The sequence below is a fragment of the Heloderma suspectum genome, chromosome 3 (assembly GCF_057233095.1).
Source record: "Heloderma suspectum isolate Gila_16-S chromosome 3, 16-S_ref, whole genome shotgun sequence".
NCBI lineage: Eukaryota > Metazoa > Chordata > Lepidosauria > Squamata > Helodermatidae > Heloderma > Heloderma suspectum.
The window spans coordinates 162,140,700-162,166,551 of NC_139460.1; the positions used below are offsets into that span (position 1 = coordinate 162,140,700).

Genomic DNA, 25,852 nt, shown 5'->3' on the forward strand with positions numbered 1-25,852 from the left:
TAGTGGGGGGGGAGGTGATCCAGTCCTCCCCCCGGAATCCTCCCTGGCTGGCTCCGCTCCGCGGCAAGTCCACAGAGCCACTGGCTGGGGCCAGCCGCAGCTCGACTTCCGGCTGAAGCCGGTCTTTGGACGCAAATGACGTCCGGCCTAGCGGACGGCATTTGCGTCCCTACCCCTTACTGTGATAGGCTACGTAAAGATTTATGTAGCCTATCACAGTAAGAGGAAGAGACGCAAATGGCGTAGTGCACGCCATTTGCATCCCTGGACTTTACCGTGATAGGCTATGTAAATCTTTACATAGCCTATCACGGTAAGGGGAAGGGAGGCAAATGGTGCCCGCTAGGCAGGACGCCATTCGCATCTGGAGTCCGGCCATGGATGGACCCGGCCGGACCCGGCGGTGCCAGGTAGGATCTGGCCAGGTCGGACTTCGTGGGGTGGCAGGGTGAGGTGGTCTGTTCCGCCACGGGCTTGGGGGTGGATTTTAAGAATCTGGGGCCCCTGGAGTCTGTGGCAGAATTCTTCGCCATCCCTACTAGTCCAGAATCCTGTTTCTAATCATGCAGGCCAACCAGATACCTTCAGAAAGCCCAGAAGCAAGACATGGGGGCAATAGCCCTCTTCTGCTGTTGTTTCCCAGCAATTGGTATTGAGAGGTTGCCAAATAGTTGGCATGCCACAGTACATAATCTGTGGACTGTGTTCAGCTTGGTGGGTCATACGACTCCCCATATTTCCCCAGCTCTAACGATTCCCCATATTTTGATGGGGGAATGGAGACAGAAATAGTGGCACTGGGGGCACCCATGGCTAGCTACGTCACTATTTATTGCATCTATTCCTTCCTTTCCTTTAAGGTGTTCAAGGCAGAGAACATGGTCTCTCCCTCCATTCTACCCACACAGTGACTCTGTGAGGCAGATTTGGCTACAAGATCCGGCCTATTCAGGCATTCGCCTGAGTACATGTGGTGGCTAAAACTGGAGAGGGGACCATACCGGGAGACCCCCATCAACAACAACATCCCTGCTCATGCAGGCACAACTGAGTGGCTTTACAAGCCTCTCTTTGGTAGGGATTCCATCCCTGGGAAATCCCTTCTGTTCAAGCCTGATGGATTTCCACAGTGTGTCCATTCTGGGAAGAGGGAACGGAAATGGATCGACTTAGGTTTTTCTTCCCAGTTTCCAGAAAACCGGAACCTTCCCCCCTGCCCCAGGTTCCACCATTTGTACAAATTGTCCACTACGCTGTAGCAGCCATATCGGGGATCAGACTAAGTAGCCTCATGCAGTCTCATGCTTCATGTTCTTGCTGAGCTCTTTCTCCCTTGAATATATTGTTGTAAGCTGACGAGACACAGGAATTCCTTATCTTGTCAAAGATCATACAATTGTATATCTTGTTCTCTGCTGTTCTCTTCTGTTCTCTCCTTATCATGGCTACCCTATAACCCAGTTCTTGTATTATAAACAATAGTGCTAGGAGAAGAAATGTTGAGGACTGCAACCCCACGCGGGAGGGGGAGGAGGAGCCGTTTCATATGTGTCACAATGTCTATAAAACCAATGTGCTGATGTATTTTGGGGCTTCTGGCTCTTTCGAAGTGATTCCAGCCTTAAGCCCGCGCGTTAAATAAAGAATCTCTTTTTCCTTCACTCCGTGGTCTTTCTGACTCTGGGTTCTGCAACATAAATGGTGCCGTGACTCGGATGTGGCAGGCTCTGAGCCAGACAGGTGGCATTTGCCTGCTCTTGATCACCGCACCAGGAGGACGAGCTCGGCGCATGCCTCCCTTTCTTGGCGCCACCGACCTTTTTGTCGAGTGAATGGGAGAAAGCCTGCACCGGGATCGCCCAAACGGCAGCGAGCGGCAAGAGAACCTTGGGAAGCAGAGGAAGGAACTTGAGCCCTGCCTGTATTGCAGCTGCAATTGAGTTGAAACCCACATTGGAAGCCTTCAGGAGAAAGGCAAGTATATGGGAAAAAGAGGGCCCCGCCTTTAGGGAGAAAGGCCACTGGGCAGAAAAAAAGAGGGCCCCGCCTTATGAAGAAGGTCCGTGTTGGTGGTATACATATACAAAAGAACCTACTCCTTGCGGGTAGAAAGGGGGCCTGATCACACCCCCGAGTGGGCGCCAGTACCTAGCACGCCAGTACTCAGTAGGAAGCTGAGGAAGCTGGGGAAGCCGTTTTCCGCTCTGGTAAAAAGTGGGAAAAGTGGGTGGCAGGGACATATGGATGTAGTGGAGAGATTGATGATTGTGTGAGTGGCTACTGCGGTTTCTGAGGCATACCGTTGACCGTCCGGGTGCCCAGGCCAGTAGCAAAGTGCGTGGTGTGAAAAATCCTCTTGTGTCGGCCAGTGAGACCCCTTACTCACTGACCAATTCCCATTCCCTAATTGTGTCTGTCTTCAATTTAAGAGGGAGGCTATGGGTGGTGGGGGAAGCAAACCTTGCACCCCCTTGAGATGTATGTCAAACAAAGAAGGAAAAAGTTTTTTTTAAAAAAAAGATTCAGAATAGAAAGAGAAAACAGCAAAAAGCTCAAGGTCGAGCTGAGAGGGAAAAAAAAAAAAGATCTGAGGCTGTTAATTAAAAAAATGTTGCAGGACAGTCTGGCTTTTAACAAAGCGTGGGAGCGTGAGAGTGTAAGGCCAAAGAAGTAGCTGTTAGCCTAGCGCGCCGAGAGAGGGGGGGCAGGAAAATTGCCCACAACGTTCTGAGTTGTGCAACATCATCACCTCGCCTAATTGAGATAAAATCCCTAAGAAATGGAAACTGAAAATGAAGACCCAGAAGATGAAGGCAAAATAGAAAATAAAGGTGAAGAATCAGCCCCCAGAGCACAGGCTAGACCCCTCTTCGAGTGAAAAGTGTGCCATAAGACTGTCCCAAAGCAGAATGAAGCGGAAAGACCATGTTGAAGATCTCTGTCAAGGTAACCGTGTTTAGCTTTGAACTGTGTTAAAATTGCATAGAGCCTGTAGCTACTGACCATCGGCTATATGATTTCTGAAGAGCGTAACCATTAAGCTTTTGCCGTGGGATTCCCTGCAATAAAGAAATCTCACTGATTTGAGTGTCCAGTGTTACACTGCCTAAGTGTGTGTGCTAAAGAGACCGAGAAACCAGACAGCATGTTCCTGGCCAAGCCAAAATCACGCTACTACCATGCTCCTGAAAGCTGCAATAAACTGTGTAAGCTGAAAGACCCAACCTGATTGAGAAGAAAAGAAAATATTGGAGCAACTGTCTTAAAAAACAATGAGATCTGTGTAGCTGGCTGGCTGACGCTGTCAGTGATGTTACAACTTTAAATTAAGACTGTTTTCCTGTTTGAGACCCCAGCGAAGAAAGCTGACCCGAGTTATTTGTTGCCCGTGCCAAAGCAAGAATTTGGCTGCCCTGTACCTCATCGTGTCCTGTTTTAAGCTTGGGATTTACAAATACAAACAAACTGAGAAGCTTGCCTTTGAAGTCCTGCAAATCACCCCACCGCCTCCCCGAAGATTAATGGCTGCCTGAAAAATGCAAGTATAAGGCGATGCCCATCACTCCCCAGCGTCCTGAGTTTCGGCACTCAGTGTTTCAGTGCTTTCGTGTACCAGGTTAAAAGAAAAAAAAGAGTAAGTTTTTAAAATGTCTGTGAGAGAACCTGACAGAAGTAAAATAAAATTTACAGAGAAGTTGCCCAAGTTAAAGCATCACGGCTAGAGAGCTGAGCTGTGCCGCTCTGTTTAGACAGAGGCCTTGCTAAAATGTTAAAGGCCCTTGTCTATCAGAAGGGGTGTAGGGCCACACTTCCCCTTTTTAAACTGATGCAAAAGTGGAGAGCCTTTGCTGGAAACGTCGCATCTTCATTGCCCAGAGCCTTCTCTGTTTGCCTCCATCATCATCTGGGCTTTTTAGAGACACTCTGCACATGAACTAAAATTTTAAATTGTCAAAGACTTGCCATGGACAGTGCTGTGAAGCTTTGGATAAACTTGAACTCTCATCGCTGTAGACCATGTGTCTGTGTTTGTAGTCAGCTCAGTGTACAGCAGGCTAAGTTTGATCTATAACTTTTAAATTTCCTTCTGCTAGAACTCATGCAGCATAGAGTTGCCGATGCAAAAATGGTGACCTAGAACTCTTTGCGTGTGTGGGTATGCCCGTCCCTTAATTTTAATGGGCCCTGAGCTTTCAGCCAGAAGAGCAGTATAATTGCTGGATCTGCTCCATCATGCCTTACCATGCAAAAAGTGTTTTCCATTCATTGTGTTAAATTGCAGAAAAAGTTTGTTGTGTATATTTTATGATTTCTTAAATATCATAAAATATATGTGATATTTACAGATTAGTGTTAGTTGCAACTCCAAATGATACTAAGTGTGGTTCCCAATAGATGACAAAGAGAAAAGACAAAAGCAAGTAGAAAAGAAAGAATAGAGAAAGTAAAAGACAGATAGAGAGGGGAAAAAAAGAAAAGAAAAAAAAGGCAAGAGGCAAAGAAAAAACATTTGTAGAAAAGAAGCTTGGCCATAGTTGCCCCCAGGGTAAATTAAAAGCAGCTGATTGTGCCTGGAGCTTATTACCTGGGGTAAAGTAGCCACAATAATGTAATAGTTCTTTAAGATAAAGAAAATCTAACTAGAAGGAGAAGAAGAACCTATCCCAAATGTGTGTCAGTGGGACTAGTGTAAGGCAGAAAAGTTTAAGTAAGTTTAACTTGAAAAAGATAAATAAAGAGACAAGGCTGGTGCATGGATCAGAAAGTTTTATATAAAAAGTTTGAAACATGATCTGCAATACAGGCAGATCAGCAAAGAAAAAGAAAGCAAAAGAAAGAAAAAATTTGTCTTCCCATACTAATAAATAAAAGTGTTATCAAGCACTTTGAGAAGCGAAGTTGTTTACAGGAAGCTGTGCCTGAGAACCAAACACTTCTAGCCTATGCTGAAAATGCTTGCTAGTGTTGTGCTGCCTCATGGGTAACATGTATGGTATAAATAACCCATTTAGCCCAATAGCTCGTGGTTCAGAGAAGCTGTCTGATCCAACCATTAAGTACGCCTGTGTGCTGTAAGTTACCCAATAAAGCCTCCTTGTAAGTACCCCCCCCCCCCCGCTGGAATCCCAAAACACAAGTGGGGCTAGAGCGCCTCACCCAGTATCAAACCCTGCTGTTAGAAGCCATGAAAGCAGGTATAAAGAAGTCAGTTAATATGACCAAAGTGTCTAAAGTGCTGCAAGGTGCCACCGAGGCCCCAGAGCGTACTTGGAGCGTCTTTCAAATGCCTATCGCCAGTATACCTCCCTCAACCCAGAGGCCCAAGAAGACATGGATGAAAGAAGAAAAGAAGAAGACCCGGCAGAGGCAGAAGATTCTTAAAAAAGAACCAGTGTGCCCAGTGTGGACAAGATGGACATTAGTAGCATAAATGCCCAAATAAAATAAATCAAATACACAAAGGAAAAAACCAAAGGGGCCAGAATGGGCAAAAAGGGAGACAGCTTGAGAAGGGCCGTGACATTAACTGTGAGGGGCCGTGACATTGACTTCATAATTGACACTGGAGCAGCATCAAAAGCAAGCAAACGTTAGCCTTAAACAAGAAGTTCAAACACTGAGCAAAGTTCTTCAAGCCCAGCGTCGCTTTGTCTTAGAAAATAAGCCATTCCCATCACAGAAGTTCATCCTTTCCAACCAAGAGTTAAAGTATGAGTTAAAGAGGGAAAAATAACCCTTTGACTCCCAGATAGAGAAGACTGAAAACTGTCATACTTTCCACCCCCACAGCTATGAAAGCAGCTGGAGTTAAACCCTGGATACACTAGACACGAGTCAAGAGAGCGAGAGGGGGAGAGTAGACTGTAAACAGAAATCCTGAAAATCCTTTAAAAATCATTCTGAAAAAGCAGTAAGAAGACTCAGGCTAGACCTTACTGTGGACACACCGGGAGACTGTCCCCCTGCGTACGGTCAGACCTGCAACTGGAGAATTGAAGAAGGGGACTAGACCCTACTGCAGCTTGCCAGGTGAATAGCTGCCCAGCGTACGGTCAGATCCCAAAAAAGATCAAACATGTGTGTTGAAGTGTTAGTAGTGTTGCAAAACCTGTTCGGGAGGCCTTCCCGCCCTCCCTTGAGCAGTGTGGGTTCTAACCGGTTACCCTTTTGGGGGGAATGTAGGAATTTTCAGAGGCACTGATATGGTGACAGGTGACACCTGAGGCCTCCCGAACAGGTTTTGAGGCTTGGTGAGGGATGTCGGAGAATTTCTCCACGAATCTCCGGGAGGCCAAATGTCAATGCATTCGGGCCCCCGAAATTGGTGGGGAAATTCTCCGACACCCCCCGCCCCCCCGGGATGGGACTTACCTCGTGCGAATGTCCCTCTCGGCGGCGGGTCCCGGCGCTATTTGCGTTGCCCTTATTTTCGCTGTAGTCTACGTAAATCTTTACGTAGACTACCCATGCCCAAATAAGGCTTTTTTTTTTTTTCAAAGTCACACATGATAGGCTACGTAAAGATTTACATAGCCTGTCATGGCTGACTTTGAAAATCTAACCATGATAGGCTACGTAAATCGTTACGTAGCCTATCGCGTTTTTGGTGGGTTTTTTACATAACTTTTTTCTTTCACAGCCAGAGAGGCGGGGCGCTCCCCCCCGGCCTGAATTTCGGCGGGGAGGGATGGGGCGCCTCCCCCCTGGCCTGAATTTCGTCCAGGAGGGGTGGGGCGCCTCCTCCCCACCAAGAATTTCAGGGGGAGAAACGGAGTGCCTCCCCCCCACCGAAAACAGCTGCGGGACCAGGTAAGGGACTTTCGTCCATCCCTAGGATAAGGGTTGTCTGTGAGAACGACTCACCTCCCTCACCCAGGAGCTTTGCGGCCCAGGAGGGGGTGACAGGAGAAGGTCTGCCTTCCCCATAAGGGGCAGTCCTGAGGGGTGGTGATGCTGTCACGCCACTCCTCAGGCTGTCTATGTTTTCGCCCCTTATAGTGCCAGCTAGCCACTGGCACAGTTCAGTACCCAGCCTAGGTTTTCCCCTTTGCAGATATTTCAATAAATGTGGCCTAATTTCAATCCAAGCATTTGTGTCCATCCCTTTAATACCCCTCTCTGCTCACAGTACCTCCTCAACTGTGTAGCTTCACCATTTCAAATGCCCATAATTTGCAAAATATGTTTTTTTCACCATCCCACTGTCCTTCAGAGGTTGTGCATTCCTCTGCTTCATCAGTCCTATCCTACACGCACACACACCTCTATGTATTATCAATCATCAGTCACCATTAGTGGACATCCCAATACGGGTAAACCATTGGGAATAGTAAAATACATCCACATAAAAATGGATATGATAATAGGACACATTATATATAGAGAAAATAATGTTTAAGAAGAATGATGGATTGTATGGAGAGTGCAGCTGTAACTGAGAATGGTTCGCTATGCTGAGGGATGTATGGATTCCCCACACTCAGTTCCGGTGGGGAATCTGGGGGGGGGGAGGTTATCCGTTCTCCCCCCCCCCCAGAATCCTCTGGATAGGGATGTATGAAAGTCACTTACCTGTTTGCGGATTATGTTGATGGGGGGGGCGTTCCATCCCTCCCCCCGGAATCCTCGCCAGGGGGGGAGGCGCTCCGTTCCTCCCCCACGGAATCATCCGAGGCCGGCTGTGCTCCACAGCACTCCGCAGAGCAGCCGGCCAGGCCCGGCCCGGCCAGGCCAGAGCTGTCCGCAGCTGGATTTCCGGCAGTGGAGGGCTCTGGGTAAAAAAAAAAAAAACGCGTATGCAAATATTTACGTAGGCTAAAACAGGGAATCAAAAAGGCACGCAAATAGTGCCCGCTATGCTATTTGCGTTCCCCCTGATTTTCGCCATCATAGTCTACGTAAATATTTACGTAGATTAAGAGGGCAAAAATAAGGAAGGCAAATGGCGGCGGCCGTAGCTGCCGCCATTTGCGTACGCGGTTTTTTTTTTTAACCCACCCAGCCATGATAGGCTACGTAAAGATTTACGGAACCTATCATGCCTTTTTTATTATTTTTTTTAAAACCTAGCCATGATAGGCTACGTAAATATTTACGTAGCCTATCATGCCTTTCTTTCTTTTTCTTTCTTTCTTTTTTTATTTTACAAGAGTGGAAATGGCGGCGGCGGCAGCATCCGGTCGGAAGACTGGCCGCCGCAGCCGCTGCCGCTGCAGCCGCTGCTAGAGCCGCTGCCGCCCGGAAGATCTGCCCCAGGTGAGTCTCATCCTGGGGGGGATCCGCGGGGGGGCGGGGCAGGCCATTCTGCCACGGAGTTCGGGGGGCCGAATGCACTGGCATTCAGCCTCACCAAGATCCGTGGTGGAATTCTCTGACATCCCTACCTCTGGAGCAGCTCCACTCTGCGAGGATTCCGGTGGGGGGAGCCCAGCATGGGGGCTGTTTACCCTGCTGCCTGATGGCGGCCAGAGCCATTCACCTCCTCCCTGCTGATCGCCATTTCTTTTTTTTTCTTTTTTTCAAAAGGCGATCAGCATGAGGTGCCCATAGTAGGAGTGTACAAAAGTCACTTACCTGGTCTCGCAGCTTGCTTCGCGGTGGGGGGGAGGCGCTTCGCTGCTCCCCGCAAAGTTCTGGCCAGGGGGGGAAGCTTCCCGCCTCGCCCGGCCGAAATTCAGGCCGGGGAGGAGGTGCCTCACCTCGCCCGGCCGCGAAATAAAAAGTTAAAAAAAAAACACCCCCGTGATAGGCTACGTGACGATTTACGTAACCTATCATGGCTAGATCTGCAAAATCAGCCGTGATAGGCTACGTTAATCGTCACATAGCCTATCACGGGTGACTTAAAAAAAAAAAAGCACGTACGCAAATGGCGGCCCCCATAGGGAGCCGCCATTCACATTCCTTATTTGGTCGCTGTAGTCTACGTAAAGATTTACGTAGACTACGGCGAAAATAAGGGCAACGCAAATAGTGTTGCCCTTATTTTCGCCGTAGTCTACGTAATCTTTACGTAGACTACAGCGACCAAATAAGGAACGCGAATGGCGGCTCCCTATGGGGGCAGCCATTTGCGTACGTACTTTTTTTTTTTTTAAGTCACCCGTGATAGGCTACGTGACGATTTACATAGCCTATCATGGCTGACTTTGCAAATCTAGCCGTGATAGGCTACGTTAATCGTCACGTAGCCTATCATGGGGGTAGTTGGTTTTTTTTTTTTACTTTTCTTGGAATGGCGGTGATGGCAGCCGGTCAAAAGCCCGGCTGCCACCCCCACCCCTGCCGAAGCCCTTTATTTTATTTTGGGAAGTTATTAAGAATGACTAAGCGTAACTAAGCTGAAGTTACATGAGCTCCGTCCCTCCCCCCCGGAATCCTCCCCAGCCGGCTCCACTCCGCAGCAACTCCACGGTGCCGCCGGCCAGGGCCGGCCGCAGCCAGAATTTTGGATGCTGCTGGGCTGCTGCAGCTAGGATGTATGAAAGTCACTTACCTTTTCACAGGGGTGATTTGCGGTGGGGGGGAGGTGCTCCGCACCTCCCCCCGAAATCCTAACCCGGCCAGCTCTGCTCCACGGCAACTCCATGGAGCCACCGGCCGGGTGCATTCGCAGGCATCTGGAGCCTGCAGACACAAATAGCGGTGGCTATGGCTGCCGCCATTTGTGTTCATGTTTTTGGCCATGATAGGCTACGTAAATATTTACGTAGCCTAGCACAGCGAAAGACAGGGGCGCAAATGGTGGTCGCAAATGGTACGCCATTTGCGCCCCTGTTTTTTTACCGTGATAGGCTACGTAAATATTTATGTAGCCTATCATGGCAATGAAAACAGGAATGCAAATGGTGGTGGCTACGGCGGCCACCATTTGTGTTCCCTTTTTTTGCCGTGATAGCCTACGTAAATATTTACATAGCCTATCATGGAAAAAAAATAGGAATGCAAATGGAGTCCCTGCTTTAGCCATGGTAGGCTACATAAGTGTTTATGTAGCCTATCACAGCAATAATAAAGAAGTGAATGGCAGCCGCAGACGCCATTCGTAAAGCAGCATGAACGGCACCAGGTAAGTGCTCCGTTTCGCGCACCTTTTGCGGGGTGGTGGGGCGGGGGGCTTCGTTCCGCCACGGATTTCGGGGGACCGAATGCACTGGCATTTGGCTTCACTGAGATCCATGGCGGAATTCTCTGACATCCCTATGCCAGCATAATGTTTCCCTTCCACCCCTTCCTTCCTATAATGCAGCCCATTCAGAATGTAAAGATGGTGAATATTTTTGAGTTGCACCTGTTTTACAATAACTGCTGTTAAATCCACTATAGTATAGACCCCTTCAGATGTTTCTCTCTCATGCATTCAAACAACACATTGAGGGCAGGTAGGACAGGCAAGTCCCAACCCCTGCTCCTCTGTCCCCCCTGACTTGAATCCCAACTTAAAACATTGAGGCCATAAGTCTGAAGGGAGATACTTCATAGGCTCTGTTTAATCTGCTTAGAATCCTTTGTGTGGTCAGGAACCTTGCACTATTGGGGTTCCTGTTCATGTAAATGAGTTAGTTGAATGTACGAAAAAACTCCCTTCAGACTTTTGGCCTTATGAAGGTTGGGGGTAGAGCTGGCAGGGATGGGAATGCTGGGGGTGAAGCACAGGTCGCCCTACTCCCCCTCCAGGCGTTGTTTGAACATGTGGAGGAAAATGTCTAAAAGGGGCCTATGAGATCAAATAATCTATTAAAAATCAAGTTTTAAGCAGGCTATTCTTTTACATTTACTAAGATCTGATCTACACATGCGTTAGAGTGTGGTTAAAGCATCTTGAAGTGGTACCATCGACTATACCACTTGCTGCTTCAAAATGTGATCTTCCACCTGCAGTCTGAAGATATATTCCATCTATTCCATCACTTCAGAGCTCTGCCACCTCATTCTGCCGCATATGTGCAGAACAAGTGTGACACCTCTTCAGAAGCCTATTTCCAACTGCTAACTGTCCTCAACAGAAGTGGCACACGAATTATGAGAATCTTTCTAACAGCTCTTTTGAAGCAGTAGACATGTTACTGGAATGGGTCAAATCTAGCCATCCAAAACATCCTGAATTTACCCACTCTGGTATCTACAATGGTTCATTTAATCCTTCCAGTGCTGCCTTCACCATAGATTTTCTCGCAGATACAGCCACCAAGCACGAGGAAGATAGTGAGTACACCCATTTGGGAGAATTGGATTATAATGTCTTGCTTTAAAACTAAGCATTGCCAAATATCCATTTCTCATGAAGACTCCAACACATGTAAACACAGCAAGTAACTAGACATAAAGGAGGATGGCTGGGAATAAGGAATAGGATTTGTAGTCCAGACAGGGAGACAAAGCCTCCTATTGGCTTTCTTCAGTGACAAATTGCCCAGACCAGAGCTGTAGAGCAAGAATTAGCATGGAATTAGCCAGCCAGACTATTTGTCTGTCTACTCTAGTATTGCCTATTCAGACTGGCGATGGCTGTCCAGGGTCTCAGCTAGTGCTGTGCCAAAAATTTTGTTATCAGTTTTTTCGACCATTTGCTGGGGAGGGAGGGGCAAAAAGAATTTCTTACAAAAGAATTTACCAAACAGTAGAGAATTTCAGATAAATTCTCTTCAATAGGGTGGTTTAGTGTTACCTTCTGAGGAGCTGTTTAGGGATGGGCAAGGTCAAGGTGTGCGTGTGTTCTTCAACCACTTCACTGGCAATCCCAAGCCTCCGGGGCAGCAACACCATGCTGTAATTACTTTCAGCAAAAGCACATCCTTGTAGGGGCTTTCCAAAAGAAGGCTGCCTCGGGGGTGCCTAAGCTATTTGTTTGAAGCAACTCCTTTTAAAAGAAAGAAAAACCCTTTAAAAATGGCCATGCCAATCCTCGGATCCCTGCACACTGTATTATTCTCCCTGCCAAGTGTCCTTGCTTTCAAAGGTCTCTTCCCCCACACCCCACAATTGATAGAACAATCAATGTTGCTGAAAGATGCGGGTAAGGTTACAGGCAGCATGTTTCCATGACTGCCCATGAAAGGACATCTTGGGGTCCTTTTGTGAGTATTCCAGGAAGTGCACCACAGGGGAGACTTTGGGGAACAGTGGAGAAGGATTTCAATTTAAAAAGAACATCCATACTGCTCTCTTTGTTTTATTACCAGTAAGCACAATTTTCCCCCCACCCTACAAAGAAATTTGAGAGAAATTTGACCCACCCCCACAAAAGAGGGAGAAAAACAGTTGTCTGTTTCTCAGGGGGTGAACACTTTCACGAATATGGGAGGATAAATTCAGCCCAGCACTAGTCTCAGCTAGAGGCCTTTTTCATCACCTGCTACTTGATCCTTTTAACTGGACATGGCAGGGATTGGACCTGGGACTCTCTGCATGAGAAGCATGATCTGACATTGAGCTATAGTCCCTCCCCAGTCACCTGACTCCTAGGATCAGGAAGCTTCTAGCTCATGGTATTTGTATTCTGGCTTGAAATACCAGCAGTTCATCATTTTTACCAACAGTGAAAGGAACAGCGGAATTTATGCCTGGTGCTCAGGGGGACTCCCACTTCCAGACCCATGGCATCTAACTTAATCCTAATGCTACCTCAGGATGGACACTTTCTCCCACATTCATTTTTTTTTCAAATCACAAGTTCTTTTCAACCCACATAAAAAATAAATGTGCAAATTTTAGTAAATTCTTATCAAAACCAAACTGAAACAAAAAATTCACCCATCTGCTCAGGCCAAATTCAATGGGTACAGCTATTCCCAGCACAGAGAGGACCACAGTGTACCTACCTGACATAGAGCTGTTAAAGATGAGGATCCTTTCAGACAAAAAGACGTAGAAATCCTAATTTTAGTACTAACTTGGTTGGATACATAGGGAATCGAACCCATACTTTTAAGAGTTAAGCACTCAGAGCCCTGAGCTTGGATGAACAAATCTGTCAGTTAACGTTTCCCTGCATTTGAGTTCTTTTAATCTCAAGTTCTTTTTGTCCCACATTTGAAGAAATTTGCAGATTTGGGTAGAATCTTATCAAAAATGAACTGAAACAAAATTCTCACCCATCCCTCATACTAGCTGTGAGAAAAAGGTCAGTCCCTGGTAAGGCAGTGATGTGAAGCTTGATCCCATAATAATAGCTCTTACATCCTCGATGATGGAGGACTAGAGTGTGCAATAAAAGAACCTTAACTAAAAGAACTAAAAAGATATACTAATCTTCTACAGTTCCTTGTTCATGTTTTCCAAAGCTGCTTCCTTCCTTACAACCAGTTGTAGAATGCTTTGGATAATGCAAGCAATCACGATAGTTTCACCACATGCCAGCATTTGGCAATAGATAATAACTGCAGATTTTAGATGTGGTTTAATTAAGGAATCCAATTTGTGATCACTTCATGATGTCAGACTGAACATTACTAGCTCACCATAAGCTGCAATGGAGTTAGACTGATATATATAGGATGTAACCCTATGCACCCTCACTGGGGAGAAAGAACTGTCCATTGGGCACATGGGACTTAAAACAAACAAAACCTTACAGAGCAATCCCATACATCTCTACTCAGAAGTAAGTCCCACTGAATTCAATAAACTTACTCCCAGGTAAGCATGCAAAGAATTGCAGCCAGAGGATTGCATTGCATGTGATGCTGTGACTCTAAGTAGGCCATAAAAGCAGAAGAGGCTGTGATTACTTTGAAAAGCACTGACTTTGACCAACTTTGTATAACTTTTTTCCATATATTTTTTTTTTAAATCACATTATACTTTTTTGTTTTAATCCTGGAAATGTTTATGTCTAACACAGAAGCTGTGGCCTAATTACTTTAAATAGTTTCCTTATAGCAGTGCAAGGATTTCAATTTTACACCTATTGGATTATAAAGTAACTGGAGCAGTCTATGTGTGTATGATTACATTCTCTACCTGGATATTAAACCATTTTAATACTGGCTTAATCACTTCTTTAAACCTATTACGGATACTTTCTAGTCATTCAGATAATTCTGCTCATATGGCTAACCTAAAATTTGAGTTTCAAAATTAGGCACCAGGTGGGGGAGAATTAAATAAAAAATAACAGCAAGCAGCATCATGATCAGGGGAACTTGCCTCCAAAGAAGTATGGGGCCTATAGATATTTTGGGTCGAGATGGCGTTATATGGGGGGGGAGGACTTGGAACTTCTGTTTGTTGTTGTTGTTGTTCAGTCGTTCAGTCGTGTCCGACTCTTCGTGACCCCATGGACCATAGCACGCCAGGCCTTCCTGTCCTGCGCTCTCTCCCGGAGCGTGCTCAAGTTCATATTCATTGCATCCGTGATGCTATCTAGCCATCTCATCCTCTGCCGTCCCCTTCTCCTTTTGCCTTCCGTCTTTCCCAGCATCAGGGTCTTTTCCAGGGAGTTTTCTCTTCGCATTAGGTGGCCAAAATATTGGAGCTTCAGCTTCATTATCTGTCCTTCCAATGAGCACTCAGGGTTGATTTCCTTTAGGATGGACTGATTTGACCTCCTTGCAGTCCAGGGGACTCATAAGAGTCTTCTCCAGCACCACAGTTCGAAAGCATCGATTCTTCGGCGCTCAGCCTTCCTTATAGTCCAGCTCTCACAGCCATACATTACTACTGGGAAAACCATAGCTTTGATTAGACGGACCTTTGTCGGCAAGGTGATGTCTCTGCTTCTTACTATGCTGTCTAGGTTTGCCATAGCTTTCCTCCCAAGGAGCAAGCGTCTTTTAATTTCATGGCTACAGTCACCGTCTGCGGTGATCTTGGAGCCCAAGAAAGTAAAATCTGTCACTGCTTCCATTTCTTCCCCTTCTATATGCCAGGAAGTGATGGGGCCAGATGCCATGATCTTCGTTTTTTTAATGTTGAGTTTCAAACCAGCTTTTGCACTCTCCTCTTTCACCCTCAACAAGAGGCTCTTGAGATCCTCTTCGCTTTCTGCCATTAGGGTGGTATCGTCTGCATATCGGAGGTTGTTGATAATTCTCCCGGCAATCTTAATTCCGACCTCTGATTCATCCAACCCGGCATTTCTCATGATGTACTCTGCATATAAGTTAAATAAGCAGGGTGACAATATGCAGCCTTGTCGTACTCCTTTCCCAATTTTGAACCACTCGGTTGTTCCATGTCTGGTTCTTACTGTTGCTTCTTGACCCTCGTACAGGTTTCTCAGGAGACAGGTAAGGTGGTCTGGTACTCCCATCACTTTAAGAATTTGCCACAGTTTGTTGTGAAACTTCTGTTTAAGTGTACTCAAATATGGATAGGAATTTGGGTCATTCTATATTATTATTATTATTATTATTATTATTATTATTATTATTATTATTAACATTTCTATACCACCCCATAGCCAAAGCTCTCTAGGGAGTTTACAGAGATTAGAAACACTAAAAATACAGTATACAGACATTAAAAGCCATTCACATTAAAAAAAAACATGATCAGACAATATACACAAAGGCAACATATATCTAAAAATGACTTCAAGCAATCAACTGTAACCATAAGACAAATCCAGGATGAATTAAAACTCATCATATACTGCCAAACGCCTGGGAGAAGAGAAAGGTCTTGACCTGGCGCCAAAAAGGTAACAATGTTGGATCCAGGTGGGTCTCATTGGGGAGATCATTCCATAATTGGGAGGCCACCATCGAGAAGGCCCTCTCCCTTGTTGCTGTCTTCTGAGCTTCCCTCAGAGTAGGAAGCCAGAGGAGGACCTTAGATGTTGAGCATAGTGTACAGGTAGGTGCGTGTTGGAAGAGGCACTCTGTCAGGTATTGCAGTCCCAAGCAGTGTAGGACTTTCTAGTCCTCCTCTAGCCTGCACTGTTGAGAGGAGGCATGACAAAGCTATCTTAGGCAGGGTGGTCCACACGATTGTCTTCCATTGGGGAGCAGAGGCATGCGCCAGGGCAAAAGGTACAAAGGTGTTGACAATCACATATGATCTGTGACTCCACAAACTCAGTGAACGTTAGCCGTCGCCTTGTAGAGAGAAGTGCTTAAAGTGATGGTACAGTTTATGTGGTATTATCGCATGATAATAAAGTAGTATTATAGCATTATAATTATAGCATTAGCAAAGTCTGAAAACACTTGCAATTAGGGATAGCCAATCTGTCAGTTTTGGTTTCTCAATTGTCTATTCTTAAGTTCAGTTTGTACCAAACTTTGAGAATATTTTTAAAGTTCGCATGAAAACTTATAAACATTATTGTGCATATTTCTCCAAATACCTGCATGTTTGTATGTGTTTTTGCCCAATATGCACATTTTTTCAAGCAGTTTTACTAATATAATGTACTTTTAACATAATTTCTCCTAATATATGCATTTTGTATGCATTTTCTTTTTACTGGAGAACTCCATTGCCAAATTCAGAGAAGGACAACATTCGAAGGTTAGCTGAGTTTGAAGGTTCACACAGTGGTTTGAAAGGGCAAGATTAGCTCAGTTCTCATTAAAATGCAAACTGATTGACCCCCCTCCCCAATCCCTACTTCCAAGACATCCAAGAAATAATTATGCAGGCTGGTTCACACAGGAACCTGTGAATCAGCCCTGTGTGTTCCAACAACTCTGGCTGGCTGAAGCCGCTATCAACTCACTATGACAGTTAGGCTGCTTCCAGATGAGGCTTTTATCACACCATCGCTCTGCCTCATTCACCAGGGGTCCAGATATCACCTTCTACTTACAACCCTGCCATGTTTTTCCACCAGATCTTCTACCTTTTTTTCTTAATGCACACATTCTGTTACAGAAGAAATGATGGAGTAGCTGTTAGGGTTGTCCATTGTGGGGAAATCTGGCCCTCTGGGGGCCTGATGGATCCCTGTAATGGACTCAGCTCAGTGAGCCAAGCCACAGTGAAGTTTCCCAAACCTGGGAACTTTTATTTCCCACAAAATGGCAGTGGGCAGTGGCAGCAGGAGTCCCCAGCACCAGCCACCACTGTTGTGTGCAAAAAAACTCTGCCACCATGCGCAGCTGGCTCCTTCTCCCCCTCTTGGGTCCCAGGAGAGGGAGAAAGAGCCAGTCGCACTTGCACAGAGGCAGGGTTGGGGGGAGGGCGAACAAAAGACTCGCGCTCAGTGACTCGACTGTGTGCAAAATGGAGGATGAGAGGGGAGCATGTCCTGCTGCTCGGGATGGGAAGCAGCAAAAGTGGTAGCACAACACTGAGGGCAGGAGGATGAGAGGGGCTCCCCTCTCTTTCCTCCCTTGCTGTTGCACCATCAGAAAATCTGCCATCTGGCCCGACTCAGTGAGGCCCGAATTGAGCCAGCTGGTTGATGTCGAACTGGAGTTTGGGGATGGGGTGTCGAGCCAGCAAAGCTCACCTTGCTCCAATCCCCAAACAGATTCCTCCAATATCCTTAATAGCTGTATAATGCCTTCTGGTCAATAGCATTAAGAGCATTTCTGCACATGGCTTTTATTGCATTCTCATGACTGGTCACTCACAGAAGTTTCCGGGTCCTTTACATAGCGTCGTCAACCTCCAGATCACCTCCCACACTTTTTGAGCTTCATCCTTCTTTTTAAACGTTCAGAGATAAGATGAAATAAAATTTAACCTGAAATATTAGCAGCCACTAGATGGCACTGTTTCTGGCAATAGAGCATTGCCAGAAAAGGGCAGGTTTAATTCCCAATCAGATGCTCCCTGTCTAATGAGCCCATAGTGATCCTGCAAAGAAAACGGAAGCAAAATCCACGGTAAGTCTGCAGGATTTTTCCTTAATGTACAGATGCCCTAAGAGTCCTCCATCTGGGAGCATACGTAGTATAGCCAGTTGGAAAGTACTGTTCCAACCCATTCATCAGCACCGCTGTTTCCCAGCTATCCAACCATGCTGGTGCCACCTGCTTTATTTGGGCAGAAAGAGGAACAAAGAACCCTCAGGGAATTGCAGCCACCAAAGCTCATTTCCAGATCTGAACCCCCATTGCCTCCTCTCTAGTACTTGAAGAAGCCAGACTCTGCCAAGGGGGAGGGGGAGTGATGGCAGCAGGAACAGTGCTGCTGAGAAGACTGGCAGAGGACATTCCAGGTGTCTCTAGCAGCAGTCAGAGGCTGACAACAGTCAGGTAGAGGATTCTGTACAGTGTTGGTAGCTCAGGAATGCTCCCCTCAGTGAAGAGAAGAGCGTTCGGAGGCCCCCAAGTCTTCTCCAGCTCAAATTAAAACCAAAGGTGGAAAAGACCTTCCCACTTAAGGCCTACTTTGAAATGCTACTCCCAGGAAAACTGCTGCTAAAGAGTAAAGGCCCTCCCCTGCATGAGAATCTCTTGTGCTAAGGGTCCCCTGAAGGGGTGAGCTTTTGCCACCTAGCAGCAATTTCCCCAGCTGTAATTTCCCAAAGCTTTGCCTAGCCTAGGGAGATGTTTAGAACAGCTGGTCCTGGCAAACTAGGGATGGGAAACAAAAGCCTACCCACACAGGGAACCTTCTTTCCCCCAAGGGTCCCCTGTGTGGGGTGGCTTTTGCCCCACCCCCAATTTTTCCAGGGGATTCCTTCAAATCACCTCTCCCCCAGGCAAAACAACAGAGATGTTTCTCAACTGCTGTGCCTAGGACAGTGGTTTTGAAGAGTTGTGCCTGAAGAACTGGGAGGGGCAAAAGGTATCCCCCATGGGGAACCCTTGGAGTTGCCTAAGTAGTTGAGATTCATCACTGGAAGGGGTGTGAGTCAGTTTTCCAGACTTTGAGTGGCTGAAAAAGTGATTCAAGTTCTTCCTGATTTGTGTGGGGTGTGGGAGGAGAGAGAACTGGGAAAATGTCTGGGAGTTCCTCCATCAGTATGAAATACTAGTAGTAGTTAAGATACAGAAGCAAGAATATCAGAATGAATTCAGATGACCATGTGGGAAGACATCTGCAACATCAGCTGATAAGGAAAATTTTACCACTTCCCTGCTCTCCTGATTTCTGATTGGATGCAAATATAAGAGGGAAATATGTGGACAATTCGTGTTTACATCATCTCCCAGCCTGCCTTCTATCACATACACCTCTTCAGTCATCATCTGAGGCCCTTCTCTGTGTCCCTCCACCATCACCAAGTTAGGTGGATGTTGACCAGGGACAGGGTCTTTTCAGTTGTGGCTTTCCATCTGTGAAATGCCTTCCTCAGAGCAGTTCACCTGACATCAACTTTGGTGTCATTTTGGCATCAGACCAAGACCGTTGCATTTCCTGGATACTCCAGCACGTATTGAAAGTTGTCTTGATTATGGTTTGATCCATTCTGCTTTTTAAAACGTCTGTTTCTGTTATTTTATTGCTGCAGTGTTTTATATATATTTGCCATTTTTTGGTATGCAATCCTGAGAGTTTTTCCTTAAAAGGCAGCATAGAAAGATTCAAAATAAATTGCATACATACATATTACTGGTTCCCCATGTCCATCATAGAAAGTTATCCCTTGGTAAACTGTTTTTGGGATCCACTCCTTCAAATTACCTTTTATGTACAGAATAACCAGGATTCCAAGGAGGTCTGCACTGGTTCCACATGCCCAAGAGGACACTGGGCTTGTGTTTCTTGTACAATGTCATATGGCAAATGTATCTTGAAACCAAGTACATTTTCAAATGTGATATGATAGCTATTAGAGGCCAACTTGTGACAACTGTTAAAAAATAAATCCCATTGGACAGACCCAAATTTGGGTGTGCAAAAAGCAGTTATTTGGATCCAGGTTCCTTTGACTGGATTATCATCATCATCATCAATGTCTGATTAGAGTTCATTAGCGTAAGAACTAGTAAAAAAATTGATACAGCTTTGGAGGATCTTATTCTAATACAAGTTTAACCTAATACAAGAGAAATGATGAGTACCTATGTGTCATCTGATAATTTAAAGCTGGTTGAACAACATTTGTAATTGTTCCGGGAAACATAAAGTAATCAGCTTAGCTTAATGAAAAAATCAATTAATACGTATAAAAATAATTTCACATTGAAAAAAACAAAACAATGAAGGCAATTCACATACATGAACACACACACACACACACACCCCACCCTACCCCACTTTATTTTCATTTTTTAGAATGGATAAATGCAATCAAATGAACAGAACATTGTTTTGTATTCCCAATTTCCCTGGGTGGTAGGAAGTTTCAGGGTAGCCTTTTATAAGGTCAACATTCTTATGAGAGGAAAGTGTAACACCACCATACCTCCAGTACTCCCTTTTTGTTTCAAAAACTGTATGGTGAACAGTGAAGATCAAGTAGGCACCCATACAAGCAGTAGAAGTTATGAAACTATATCAGTCATAAGCAACACCGTACCTTTGCAGTTCTCCAAGGCTGCTTTTGGGAGCAATACACACACACACACACACACACACACTTTTGTTATTGGTCACATTCAAAACTGTCTCCTTCTCCAATCCCAGCAAATGGGGTGTGACACAAATTTCAGTGTGGCTTGGAGAAACCATTACAGTCCATTTAGCAAGCCAGTTTCAGTTATCAAACGACAACAAAGAAAAGATGGTTATCACTTCTGTTTTCATAGCAGAACAGAATGCTTACAATGCCAAAGCTTAATTTTCTGTTCCAGAACATCCTGACGCATAGCCAAAAGCACATTGAACGAAAGGCAAAGCATAACAACAAATTTCATTTGGGATAATAAAGCAGTTACAACTCATTTAAATATTCCACAAGATCTAACTGGAGGAGGAGGGCTCGCTGTTCCAAACATCAAATTGGATTACTCTGTGAGTACAACAGGCTAGGTTAAGTACTCAAATCCTCCTACTGGAGGAAAATAGAACAATATTATAGCAATATTACGTTACAAACTGTGCCACAGTTTGTTTGTTTTTTAAATGCAGCTCAGTTAATATTTTGAATAAATGTATTACCGGCATCTCTATACCACACGCTTGTGATAACATATTAGTGCCTGATGAATCTCCAGTCGTTTGGGTAATATACATTCAATCATGACTATTGCTTAAAGGCTGCACTTAAAAACCCGATTACTAGGAAGTGAGCTCCACAGAAGAGAAATACAATGGGCCTTATTTCTTAAGCCAGGAGTGCAGAACCTCAGGCTCAAGGCCCACTTTTGGCTCACCAGGGGTCTCGATCCAGCCCTCCAGGTTTCCCTAGATGGCTACGCCCCCTTCCCCTGGACCACCAATTATTTGGCACCACCCCTTTTGCCTTTAGCCTCGCCCCTTTTGCCTCTGGACCCATCCCTTTTCCTTTGGCCATGCCCACCACTGGAATGCAGCCCCCAAGACCTTCTCCAAAATGGAATTCGATCCAAGGACCAAAGGAGTTTCAAATCCCACGACATAAACAAAACCCAAGCTTATAGTAGGTTGATGTACAGAGTTTTGATATGAAGAAGTCATTAGGATATCTGAGGTGGGCATGAAGTTCTAGGGAAAAAGAGGATCCTAAGACACTCACAGCACTAGTCTCCTAAAATGGCAGGGGGCTCATTTATGGCTAGTGCTATCCCTGGGTCTATATCCCAAACTTAAGAACATAACAAGAGCCATGCTGGATCAGACCAAGGCTCCATCTAGTCCAGCATTCTGTTCACACAGTGGCCAACCAGCTGTCGACCAGGAAGCCATAAGCAGGGTATGAGCAACTGGTGTACATAGGTTTACAACCTCTGGTACTGGAAGTAACACATAGCCATCAAGACCAGTAGCCACTGATAGCCTTTTCCTCCAGGAATTTGTCCAACCCTCATTTAAAGCCATCCAAATTGGTGCCCATCACTACATCCTGTGGTAGCGAATTCCATAGTTTAACTGTGCGCTGTGTGAAGGAGTACTTCCTTTTATCTGTCCTGAATCTCTCACCAATCAGCTTCATGGGATGACCCCAGGTTCTAGTATTTTGAGAGAGAGAGAAAAATGTCTCCCTATCCACTTTCTCCACACCATGCGTAGTATTGTACATTTCTCTCATGTCTTCTCTTACCCTCCTTTTTTCCAAGCTAAACAATCCCAGCTGTTGTAACCTTCCCTCTTAGGGGAGATGCTCCAGCCCCTTGATCATTTTAGTTGCCCTTTTCTGTACTTTCTCCAGCTCTACACTATCTTTTTTTAGGTGTGGTGACCAGAACTGGACACAGTATCCCAAGTGTGGTCACACCATTCTGGTTTAGCTCAAGAAGACTGCAGAACTAAGAGCCACCCGCAGTCTCTTTAGCAGCCTCCAGTGGAATGAAGGCTTAGTTTCCTAAGAAGAGAAGCCAAAATGACCCCTCCATTTTACTGCCCCATTCACAAAAATAAACAGATTTAAAACAACAACAACAACAACAACATGTGGCAATAGTCAGGTGCTCGCCCAGAAATGGCAGTAATCTAGACTCCCATGACTGACCCAGCCAGCTCTGCCCATTCCAAACTCATGATAAGCTGGGGGGGTGGGGGTGTTTTGTTTTTAACCTATGACAATGATTGTGAACATGATAAGGTACTTGTAACTGCATGGATTGTAGCCTGTACCATGAGGAGGAAGAAAGGCAAACAGACCAGTTAACTTAACTGCGCTGGTGAATTGTACCACTTACACAAAGTGAATGTCCTTTTTTTCTGGATGCCTCCACAAACAGGTCCTTTCACCTTTTTTTACTTACTTACCTAGCCAACTCACTTTAATGGGCAGTTTGGGAAGGCAATTATCTGTGGGAAGTAAATCAAGGCATCAGACTAAGATTAAACCGGGGGGTGGCGGAGACAGAGACGTTACTAAAGGTCTTGAAAGACAGCAATTAAACACATTGTGATGATATTTCTAAAGGGGAGGGGGAACATATTTTGAAAGTTTTAGCAGGTAACCATAAGAGCAGTAAGGAAGTGAAAATAACATGAGAAAATGCACCCATCTAAACCTGGTCTAGAGTGTTTCCCTACTTTAGCCAAGACCTAGCAACACAGCAAATTTTATCATCCTAGTCCATTGACAATGAAACCTCCAGCCTTCTTGCTTACAGTTCAGATTCTTTTGTCCCTGGAGTCTGGTTCCTCTGCATCCTGGCTTCTTCAGATTTTTACATATTTTTCTCTCTTAAATTTTCCCAAAATACTACACAATAACCTGCTTGGCAGTTCACTTATATACACTATTTTTGTCCCAATGGGAGGGAAATTGGTTTTAAAAACAGAGAGAGAACGGGATGGAAGGAAGGAAAATCTGCTTCTTCCTGGTGGTGCAAGCCCAGCATGCCTTTGGATAAGGTGGTTCTTTCACCTTCAGGTCTCCTGTTCCCACAGTTGGGTTGCTCTGTAAAACTTGCTATTTAGAATCAGTCGATGTTATTGGCAAAAAGATGGTTTTAGCATTGACTATCTTCACTCATAACAACCCTTAATCTTTCCTCTTTTGACAATCATTTCCTCTCTGAAAACCAGATGCTGGTGACACAAAAGAGGGAAAGGTGTTTGTCTTCATGAACATTTGTGAGGTTCCCAGAAGCTTCTGGCTATCCCGTTGGAAACAGAATGCTAGGCTAGATGACCTTCATCTGATCTAGCAAGGCACCTCTTATGTTCACTCAAATTTAAAAGAAAGATTCTTTAAACACACATAGCTCACAAATTCATCTGTAGCTATTAAGTTTCTTTAATAGCTATATTCAGTGAACCATGCTTAATAAATATCTGTTTGGTTTGTATTTACTGAAAATGAAACAGCCTCAGTTACTGCAATCGAGAGTGCAAAAGTAGCAAAGAGGAGGGGAGGAGTTTCACAAACCTCTTCCCTCACAGAAAAAGAAAAACAGATCGGGGAGGGGAATACTGAGTAGACAAACAGTGGGAGGCAAAAGGGTTGAGCCACCTCTCCCTTCTCACCCTCTCTGCTCAGGGTGGCAGCCTGATAAAGCTGTATTTATTTGAAGAGTATAACATGGCTCAGAAGACAGATCAGTCTATTTCTGGTCCATATCAGTTTTGAATGAGTTCCATCATAAGTCCTTTTTATCCTGTTTTCTGTGGGAGTAAAGAAGTAAAAATAAAAACGCATGAAAATTTGCATTTAAATCATGCACATTTACGCCTCAGATACACAGTTTTGTATGCATTTTCCCTGACATACTCATTTTGTATGCAGTTTCCATAAACTACATTTTTCTATGCACTTTTCCCCAAAATATACATTTTTGTATGCATTTCCCCCTAAAATAAGCATTTTTGTAAGCATTTTGGAACCAAGAACTACACTGAAACATTTGGAGACATATGCAGCCTGAACTGAAGGAAAACTGACTTCTGATCACCTTATTCATCTCAGCAGTGGAAATTAGGTCAGTTTGCTTAAAAATATAGACCAAATGAAATTCTCCCACATCGGTACTATTTGTCCTGTATAGTTTGGCTCAAAATATTTCTGAACAGTACTCCATCCCTGACTCTGCCAGTGTCATGTACAATCTATATAAGTAAAATAACAGCAACTGAATGGAAGTCATAGGGCAGTCTCCCAAAGACAAAGGAGCAATCCAGGATTCTGACTGGCTTCTTCACAAGCGGATCAACTTATGTGACCTCCAGTACTGGTAGTTATCATGGCAGATTGGGCATGGGACTGTGGAGCCAAGGTTGTAAGTATGCTTCAGTTCCGAGGGAGTGCAGAAGAAGGGCAGAATGTGGTATTTGGAGGAATACTCAAGTTTTATTTGTTTAACCTGGAGGTTTCTATTTCCTATTGCTGGAAAGACATGCTTGAGAGTGTGTGATGGTGGCAATATATGGGTGGCCATGTGTCCTCTTTTACAGAGGACAGTCCTCTTTTTGACAGGCTGCTAGAGGACTGTTCTCTGTTTTGAAGGCATTGTTTATTTGAAAGGCTGTCCAGTCCAAATCTGGTTTAAATATAAAGAACCATCAGAAAGAAGAACTAAGTTTTGAAGTTGCCCATCAACAGCAGCTGGACAGCTACCTGAGCAAGGCACACAGCTTACCTGATCATAGTCTTCCACACTAAGGTGAGATGTACTGTATTTCTATTTGAATTAGGGATGGGGGAGAATTCTGCCACAGACCCCAATGAGGCCAGATTCCAAGAATCTGGCCCCATTGGGGCCCATGGCGAAATGGAGCACTCACCTCTGCCTTTCCCTGGAATCTGTCTGGGTCAGATCCGTCTCTGCGTTGATCCTGTGGAGCCAGCCACCTGCTCTGCATCACTACTGAATATTGATACGGCCAGCAGCCATTGCTGTGCAGTATCGCTGTGCTAAGTCTCCGGATGCAAATGGTGTAGTGGGCGCCATTTGCAGCCATAAAGCTGGTAGATTAGCCTAAATGCAATCCCTGGATGGATTACGGGGGCAGGGACAGATCGCCTCCCCCAGCGGGCGGATTCCCCTGCAGAATGACAGGGAGGGAATCCGCCCATCCCTAGTTTGAATTATAATAATAATTCCTAAATTTTCTCTATACATATGAATTAGCCTATGCAAATTTATGCAAATTAGTGTCTTCTTCTGTCCTCTTTTTGGTTATATATATATATATATATATATATATCCTCTTTTTTGACAATTCATATATCATTGAAAATAGCTTAAAATGTGAAATTGATGGTTGAAAATGATTAATAACAGAAATTGTGCATTTTTTTTCTCAAATTGCATAATTTATACAGGTTGCAGATTCCAGCTTTTCTTGTCACAGAATTGTCTGGCACAGCTCTGTACATAGCCTTCCATGCTGAGTAAAACCTGGTGCACTTTTCAGGCTGCTGTTATGGTTACATGGCAGTAAATACCTTTGAACAAAGTAGGAATTAATTTTAAGT

The 25,852-nt window shown here is 45.0% G+C and overlaps 1 long non-coding RNA gene across 4 annotated transcripts in view; it reads left to right on the forward strand.

Annotated features, from left to right (window-relative positions):
* The first annotated feature begins 2,631 nt into the window (after nucleotides 1-2,631).
* Nucleotides 2,632-25,852, forward strand: part of LOC146350383 (uncharacterized) — a 57,346-nt gene continuing 34,125 nt past the window's right edge. For all 4 annotated transcript variants that reach the window (XR_014789269.1, XR_014789271.1, XR_014789272.1 and 1 more), the window contains exon 1: nucleotides 2,632-6,810. This is a non-coding gene — a long non-coding RNA (uncharacterized LOC146350383). The remainder of the gene's footprint in view (nucleotides 6,811-25,852) is intronic.